This window comes from Nicotiana attenuata, chromosome 9, assembly GCF_001879085.1.
Source record: "Nicotiana attenuata strain UT chromosome 9, NIATTr2, whole genome shotgun sequence".
Taxonomy (NCBI): domain Eukaryota; kingdom Viridiplantae; phylum Streptophyta; class Magnoliopsida; order Solanales; family Solanaceae; genus Nicotiana; species Nicotiana attenuata.
The window spans coordinates 16,100,277-16,108,442 of record NC_031997.1 but is presented as its reverse complement, the minus strand read 5'-3'; positions in this window follow the sequence as shown (position 1 = coordinate 16,108,442).

The window sequence follows — 8,166 nt, the reverse complement described above, 5'->3', positions numbered from 1 at the left end:
TGTGTATCCCTGTTATGTTTTGTTGGTCTAACAAACTTACTATTAAGAACCAAATAAGGAACCTAATACACATCCTCAAGAACTTAAAGATGAACAAGTCTCCAGTTGGGGACACAGTTCAACTCTTCATAATCAAAGGAACAACAGAGGGAACAGATAGCTACCAGTTCCTGCGGTGACTGTACAAGTCAACTCCGTAGCTGTAAAGTTGCTGCCTGCACACGCAACAATGCGAAAACAGTACAAAGGTGAACTTTATGGGGAATGCCCTTTACCTAACTTGTGCATCATTCAAGTGATGTCAAAAGTGAATTATTAACATCAAGCAAAGGTAAAACAAAACACTTGCACATTCAAAAATTGATCAAGCATTCTCAGAAGTCATCCATCAATCTTGCAAGTGACTCTCAAGGGCATCAAGAAAAAAGAACAATATAAAAACGGACTAGTTCCCTGTATCAAGTTATTACATGTCTTTAGTTGTGTTGTACCTTTGTTAAAGCACTCTACTTGTAATTCTTACTTAGCTTAGTTAGAAGCATTGTGTAGGAAATCTTTATAAATCATAAACCCTTGTGTTTGTGTCTTGGCTAGAGTTAGTCGAGTTGTAAAATCTTTATAATTGAGTTATTACAAAGTGGCTTCTAATAGTTTTGTTACAAGTTAGTGAGGGATTAAGAGGTTAATTCCTAGGTTACAATAGGTTGTATCTATAGTTTGCTCAATAGTGAAGTTGAAATCCTACAAGGGTAGGTCGTGATTTTTGATCCCGTGAGCTGGGAGTTTTCCACGTAAAACTCCATTGTGTCATTTACTTACTGCAATGTGCGTGTGTTCTGTGGGAGCTAATAGATATAGTTTGGTGGACCATTAATTTCTATCAAAGCTCAAACAATAACTAGCATTGCATTTTGATTATTATTCTATTCTTTGTTGTTGTTGTTGTACTCATGCATCAATGTTGTTAAAGTCGTTGATGTTATCGTGTTATTGTATAATGGCTAATGAAATGACGATCTGAGTCTAGGAGGAGATGTAGACTTTCGCCTACGGGTTCAATCAAACACATAATTTTCGATACATAGTATGAATTTATACGTAAAAACCTATTAAAAACTCAACAAGTATTAGATTTGAACCTAAGAGTTTAATAATACAATAAATTCAATACTAAAGATATTAACAGTTAAATCGATTAAATTTAAATCATAAATCCGCTTATGGATCTGACAACCTAAAAAAATTGCACGACTCAATCGGTGTCACGACCCGGAATTCCCACCTTCGGGACCGTGATGGCGCCTAACATTTCACTTGCTAGGCAAGCCAACGTTAGAGGATTCTTTAAGCCAATTTTAACCAATTCCAATAACAAGATCAATTAAACCGAAATAAAACTAAAGCTGAGTGAGGAATAACATAAAAGCCCATAATATCGAATACAGTCCGGATCTGGAGTCACAATTCACGAACTTCTAAAATTTTCTACAAACAGAGTCTGAGAGAAATACAACTGTCTTGAACGAAAAGAAAAAGTAAAATAGGGGAAATAGAAGGGGACTTCAAGGTCTGCGGTGCCATCAGATCTACCTTAAGTCTCCAATGAGCAAATCCAAGCTGCTATGCCTCACGAACAACTGGGGCCAGTACCAAAGTCTGCACAAGAAGTGCAGAGTGTAGTATGAGTACAACCGACCCCATGTACTCCGTAAGTGTCGAGCCTAACCTCGAGAAGTAGTGACGAGGCTATGACAAGACACCCACGTAAATAACCTGTGCAGATAAAAATATAAGTACAAGATAACAACAAATAAAGGCTAAACCTATACTATTGGAGGGGACCTGTTAAAGGGGTTCAAGATACGAGTTATACAACGGAAATGATAACCAGAACAGTCAATATGCCTTTAACTAGTAAAAATGAATAAGCACAATGAAGAAAATTGAACGGCATCACCCTTCGTGCTTTTACTCTCAACCTCACAATGAAACAATGATACTGCACGACATCACCCTTCGTGTTTTTACTCTCACTTTCGGTATAAATCAATAGATACGGCACGGCATCACCCTTCGTGCATTAACTCTTATAACATGGCACGACATCACCCTTCGTGCATTAACACTCACATAAGGTATGGCATCATCCTTCGTGCATTAACACTCTCCCTTACCATATAAAAATGAACAAGTAACATCAGGAAGATGGATAAACAAGAACAATCCTTACGTCAAAAATGGTTCCCCAATACCAATCTCAACTTTAGAAACAATACTCAATTATCACAAAAGCCCATAAACGCAGCAAGAACGATCAACATAATAAGTAACTAGTCTAAGCGTGGATAACATGATAAAAGTAAGCAATAAATTACAAGGAACAAGTCCCATCCGCATGCTTTAACCCAACAACAACGCACAAGTACTCGTCACCTCACATATACGTTGTACCCAACATCTAAACATGTAGCAAATAGACAAACAAGTCCTAATCCCTCAAGTCAAGGTTAACTACGACACTTACCTCGCTCCAAGGATCAACTCAAAGCTCAACCATATCTTTGCCTTTCAAATAAGCCTCTGAACCAACAAAATCTAGCAAATTACCAACCACAATCCAAAATAGACCTTAGGAATGCAAAAGATTCAATTTAGTTCATTATTGAAAAAGTCAACAAAAGTCAATTCCCCGGCCCGCTTGGTCCAAACCTAAAATTCGAACCAAAACCCGATTACCCATTCACCCCCGAGCCCGGTTATGTAATTTATTTTGAAATCCGACCTCAATTTGAGATCTAAATTCCAATTTTACAAAAATCCCTAATTCTACCCAAACTCCCAATTTCCACCATGAAAACACTAAATTTTAGGTTGAAAACTTATGAAATGTAATGAAAGATTGAAAGAAAATAGGTTAGGATCACTTACCAATTGATTGGGGAAGAAGAGTTCTTTGAAAAATCACCTCTAGGATTTTCTAATTTTGAAAATTTGAAGAATTAACAAAAATCCCATCTAACTCCTATTTGTTCAGTTGCATATGTCGCATTTGCGACCAGGAGTTCGCAATTGCGAACCCCCGCAAATGCGAAGTACACCTCGCAATTGCGAAGTCTGCGCACCTCTGCTTTCATCGCATTTGCGATGAAATGTTCGCAAATACGAACTCTGGCCTCCCCGCAATTGCGACCTCCTGATCGCAAATGCGAACTCATGCTGACTCAAGTACTCTTCGCAAATGCGAGCCTGACAGGATTTTGGGATGTTCGCAAATGCGAACATTGATCTCGCAATTGCGAGATCAGAGACCAGTACCAGATATTGCAGAACACAAGCTGAGTTTTTTGAGACCAGTACCAGAAATTGCAGAACACAAGCTGAGTTTTCTAAGTCCAAACCACTTCGTAGCCTATCCGAAACTCACCCGAGCCCTCGGGACTCCAAACCAAACATGTACACAAGTCCGAAAACATCATACAAACTTGTTCGCGCGATCAAATCACCAAAATAACACCTAGAACTATGAATTGAGCACCAAATCAAAGGAAATTTTCAAGAAAACTCATGAACTTCTATTTCAACAACCGGACGTCCGAATCACGTCAAACCAACTCTGTTTCTCACCAAATTTGACAGTCAAGTCATAAATATAGCAACGGACCTATACCAGGTTCCGAAACCAAAATACAGACCCGATATCGATAAGACAAACATTGGTCAAACTTTTAGATTCATTAAGCTTTTAAACTTTCAAATTTCAACAAAATACGATAACTCGAGCTAGGGACTTCCGAATTCGATTTCGGGCATACGCCCAAGTCCCAAATCGCGATACGGATCCACCGGGACCGTCAAAATATGGATCCAGATCCGTTTGCTCAAAATATTGACTGAAGTCAACTCAAATGGATTTTTTTGGGTAATTTTTTCATATTTCTTCTATTTTTAACATAAAAGCTTTTCGAAAAAATACCCGCAAATCGAAGAAGGCTAAGATGAGGTATTTGAGGCTTCGAAACACAGAATTAGGTTCTAAAACATAAGATGACCTATCAGGTCATAACAATCGATCAAAGCCGAAAGCATCCAAGCAACTGAAAACATAATAAAGGGAAGATCAAGACGCTAAGCACCGCAAAAGAAAATCATAATTTGCTATTTATTGATATCTAACGCCTTAAAATAGATTTTAAAAATGACGTCCAATTTGTGGAGAGCCAACCAAATTACAAGACGTTAGGAACATGGGCGGAGTTAGTATACAAATTACGGGTTCGGCCAAACCCATTAATTTTAAAAGGCAGAATAGCCTAGGAGACACTTGTACTTGTTCCGGTTTGTCATCCCGATCCCTACACTCCATAAAGTTTCATCCAGACACTTCATCTTAATCAAAACAAGACTTTTAAACACCTCCGAAATCGTGTGATGCTCACTTGCTTGACGTGGATGACAAATCAGCATCCACATCAGATTCTATACCAAAATAATATTGTTTAACAAATTTTTAATTTCATAAACAAAAAATAAAATAAAAAAAGCAAAAAATTAAAATTAAAATTAAAATTAAAATTAAAGAAAACCCCTCTTCCCTTCTTCAAACCCACCCCCTCAACCTTCTTAAAACAATAACCAACCTGCGATGGTTCCTCCACCATGAGTACGAGGAGGGGGGCGACATAGGACTTTTGAGTTTTCTCTCCCTCTCTCCCCCCGTGGCCATTCTGTTAGTCATAGAGAAATGAGGAAACATAATTTAGAAGATCCATTGTTGGACCCTTCTCCTGCTAGTTTCAATAGAAGACAGAATATTCAGTTGAATTCTGAAGGAATTTCGTTAATTGGGCTTTTAAAAACTACGAAAAATAAAGTTAATTAATACCATGATCATGGAATTTCACTCTTTAGCTTTACTTTAGAGAAGTGAAGTGTCATGTTAATGGGGGGGGAGGGGAGGGGGGGGGACGAGGGGCTGAAAAGAGGGGGGCAGAAAGGAGGGCTGAAGGTGGGGGGGGGGGGGTAAGGCGAGACGGAGGGCTGAAGAGAGAGATGGGGAGTGGGGAGGGAACGAGGGCTGAAGGAGGGGGGGGAGTGGGTAGACGAAGGGCTGAAGAGAGAGAGGGAGGGGTGAGAGTGAGGGGAGGGATGGGGGCAGGAACGAGTAGTTTATTAGTTATTTATTAATTTTTATTTTTTAATAAAAAAAATCATCAGCTCACGCACCTTAGGTGCGTATAAATCACTCACTTTGTCCACCTCAGCCATATCAATGCCACGTAAGCGCGGTCAACGGTCAGAAGGGTTTAAAAATCTTATTTTGATTAAGTTGAAGTGCCTAGGTGAAACTTTATAAAGTGTAGGGACCGGGATGACAAACCGGAACAAGTACAAGTGTCTCCCAGGCTATTCTGCCATTTTAAAACTATCAAAAGTTTGAACCTATAAATTTCAAATCCTGATTCACCATTGCTGTGTAGTTCAATTTGCTCTCGCCACACCTACAATATATTGTTTTTATCTCATATAAAATGTTTGCAATATGATTCTCATGCTTGGTTATTTTGTTATAGAGTCTATACTCTATGTTCCTCTTTATGAACGTATCTCATATACCCCTTCCGGTCCATAGTAAGTGACCTTTTAGTCATTTTATTTTGGTCCAAAATAAGTGTCATTTTACATAATCAAGAAGAAATTAATTTATTTTTTTAAAATTTGTCCTTGTTTACATATCCCAATGTGTCAAGGTAATAATTAATTAAGGGTAATTTAGTGAATACATTTTTTTAAGTTCATATTTTCTTAAAGGGTTAAAGACTAAAAAGTCACTTATTATGGACCAGAGAGTAATTAAAAGAGAAAAATACACGGCTAAGCATCTTTTAAAACCTATTTAAGAAAATGATATCATTTCTTGTTTATTCCATAAATAGCATATTGTTTTACAATATTAGCATATTGCAAAAATTATGCACAGAATTAATGAGTAACAGAATGCACAAATCACGGGATCCATATTTATCATTTCACACTCTCTTTCCTTTTATTTTCTATTCTAAATTTCAGCAGGTTCGCAAGAGAAAAAAGAAATAAGAATACCATGGCTGTCTTTCAGTAACAGGTCTCGCACAAAACAAAAAAATAGAGATAGATCGAGACTAGAGAGAGAAGAAAACTAAAACAAAAAGAAGTCTTGGTTCTCAAAAGTTCGAACAAATAGAAGGATGCATGCGAGCACCAAAACGACCCCAATCATTTTTCAATTCCTTTGAAGATTTTGTTCAAGAATTTTGCTTCGATTGATAAATTTTACTATGTATATTTGATGTAGTTGAATTATAATCTTATGTATTATTACTGTTTATCAAGATGTAGTTTTTAAAAATATCTTCTGTACCACTGTATATATATGTTTTGTAACAAACAAAAAATACATGTACTTGTATTAAAGAGAATTGTTGGCCGATAATTTAATATACTCCAAAAATAAGTTCTATATTTTTTTTAATCTGATATAACAATATTATTCATCCCGTATTTACTAAATATATGTCAAAGCAAACTATGAAATTTAATATACGTCGAATATATATCGTATATATATTCATCTAGTCAATCAATGTATGATTAAAAACGTATGTTCAAATTATTGTATAATATGAATGTACCACTTATAACGATTTAGTTAATAGTAATATACTACTACATAGTATATAATAGTAATATGCAAATAATAAAGTCTCTGTATGTGTATATATATTAGATATTCCTGCTTTAAACCACGAATATTTATTATTAATTAATTATTTATTAGGTTATGAAGCAACAATAAGATGATAATTGAAGTATAAATAGACGATTATAGTCTGTGTTTGTGTTGTAGAAGAAAGACATATCAAAGGAATGAATGGGGTGTAAATTTTGATAATGCATTATAGATTCTCGGTAAAATAATTCTTGATTTTTATATGATATGTCTTGCCATCATTATGCTTAGCCGTTATGGGAGATGTATGATATTATGGGTGATAATTTAGGAATTGAATTGGTGTAGCTTTAAATGTTTCGGCCAGAAATGTAGATAATTAGCTGCCGTATTTGTTAATTACTTATTGTTGCTAGGATTTTGTAAAATTTTCTTAGATATTGTCTAGTTATGTTATCTCCTACATTGATTTAGGCTTTTCCGTACAAAGGCTCATTTTCCTTCTCTTTCCATTCCTCCACCAGAAGCGAGCACATTCGAAGTCTAAGTGCAAAAAGAATAACGAAAACCACTAAAATCGAAAGAGAAATAATACTTATTCCAATAATTTAGTTCAAATCAATTACACTTCTCTTTTAAAAAAATGACCATCAATTAGCGAAGAGCATCAGAAAAATTGAATGCTTATAAAGCATGAATATGGCAACGTAGAATAGATAATTATTGTTGATAGGGCATATATTATATATATAGTATGTAGTAGGGAGTGATTAATTAAGGAAAGCATATACAGACAATTACTGTTTATTCAATGGTAAACAATAATGAAAATGTAGTGCATGTAATGATAAGGAAGAAGACATAATGCCATAATCCCTTGGAAGCAAAGAATGCTAAAAGTAGATGAAAGAGTGAATTGCTTCCCACCTGCTTTTGTCTCCTTCTTCTCCAAATCGAATCATTCCTTGCAAATTCCAACTGCTGTTTCGCTTTGTCCGTCTCCTCATATCCTTTCTTATAGGAATATAGGATTAACAACTAAGGAGGAGGGCATTTTAGTAACTCCATCGAATAATCTGTTTCTTTTGGAATATTACATAGAACCCTTCTTAAATTTGGTTCTTTTTGTAACTTTCATATCTAAACTATGATGTATTGTAATTAAAACTAAAAAGGGTCAACGAAATAATACAAACAAAGCGTAGTTAGATATGCGAATCAAGATTCAAAAAGTTTAGAGATATTTTTATGTATTATTCGTTTACTTTTTGCTTTTTCTTTTTTGTAGCAAGCTAACTTTCAACTTAATTGTTTTTCTTTCTCTTTTATTTCAAAATTGAGTAAAAGCTTCCAATTTTTTCTTGGGGTTAACAATTGGGTGGCCGTTTATATATATATATAAATATAATTGATATTACATAATCATCTTATCATCTTTTTATGATTGTACAAGCAAAAGC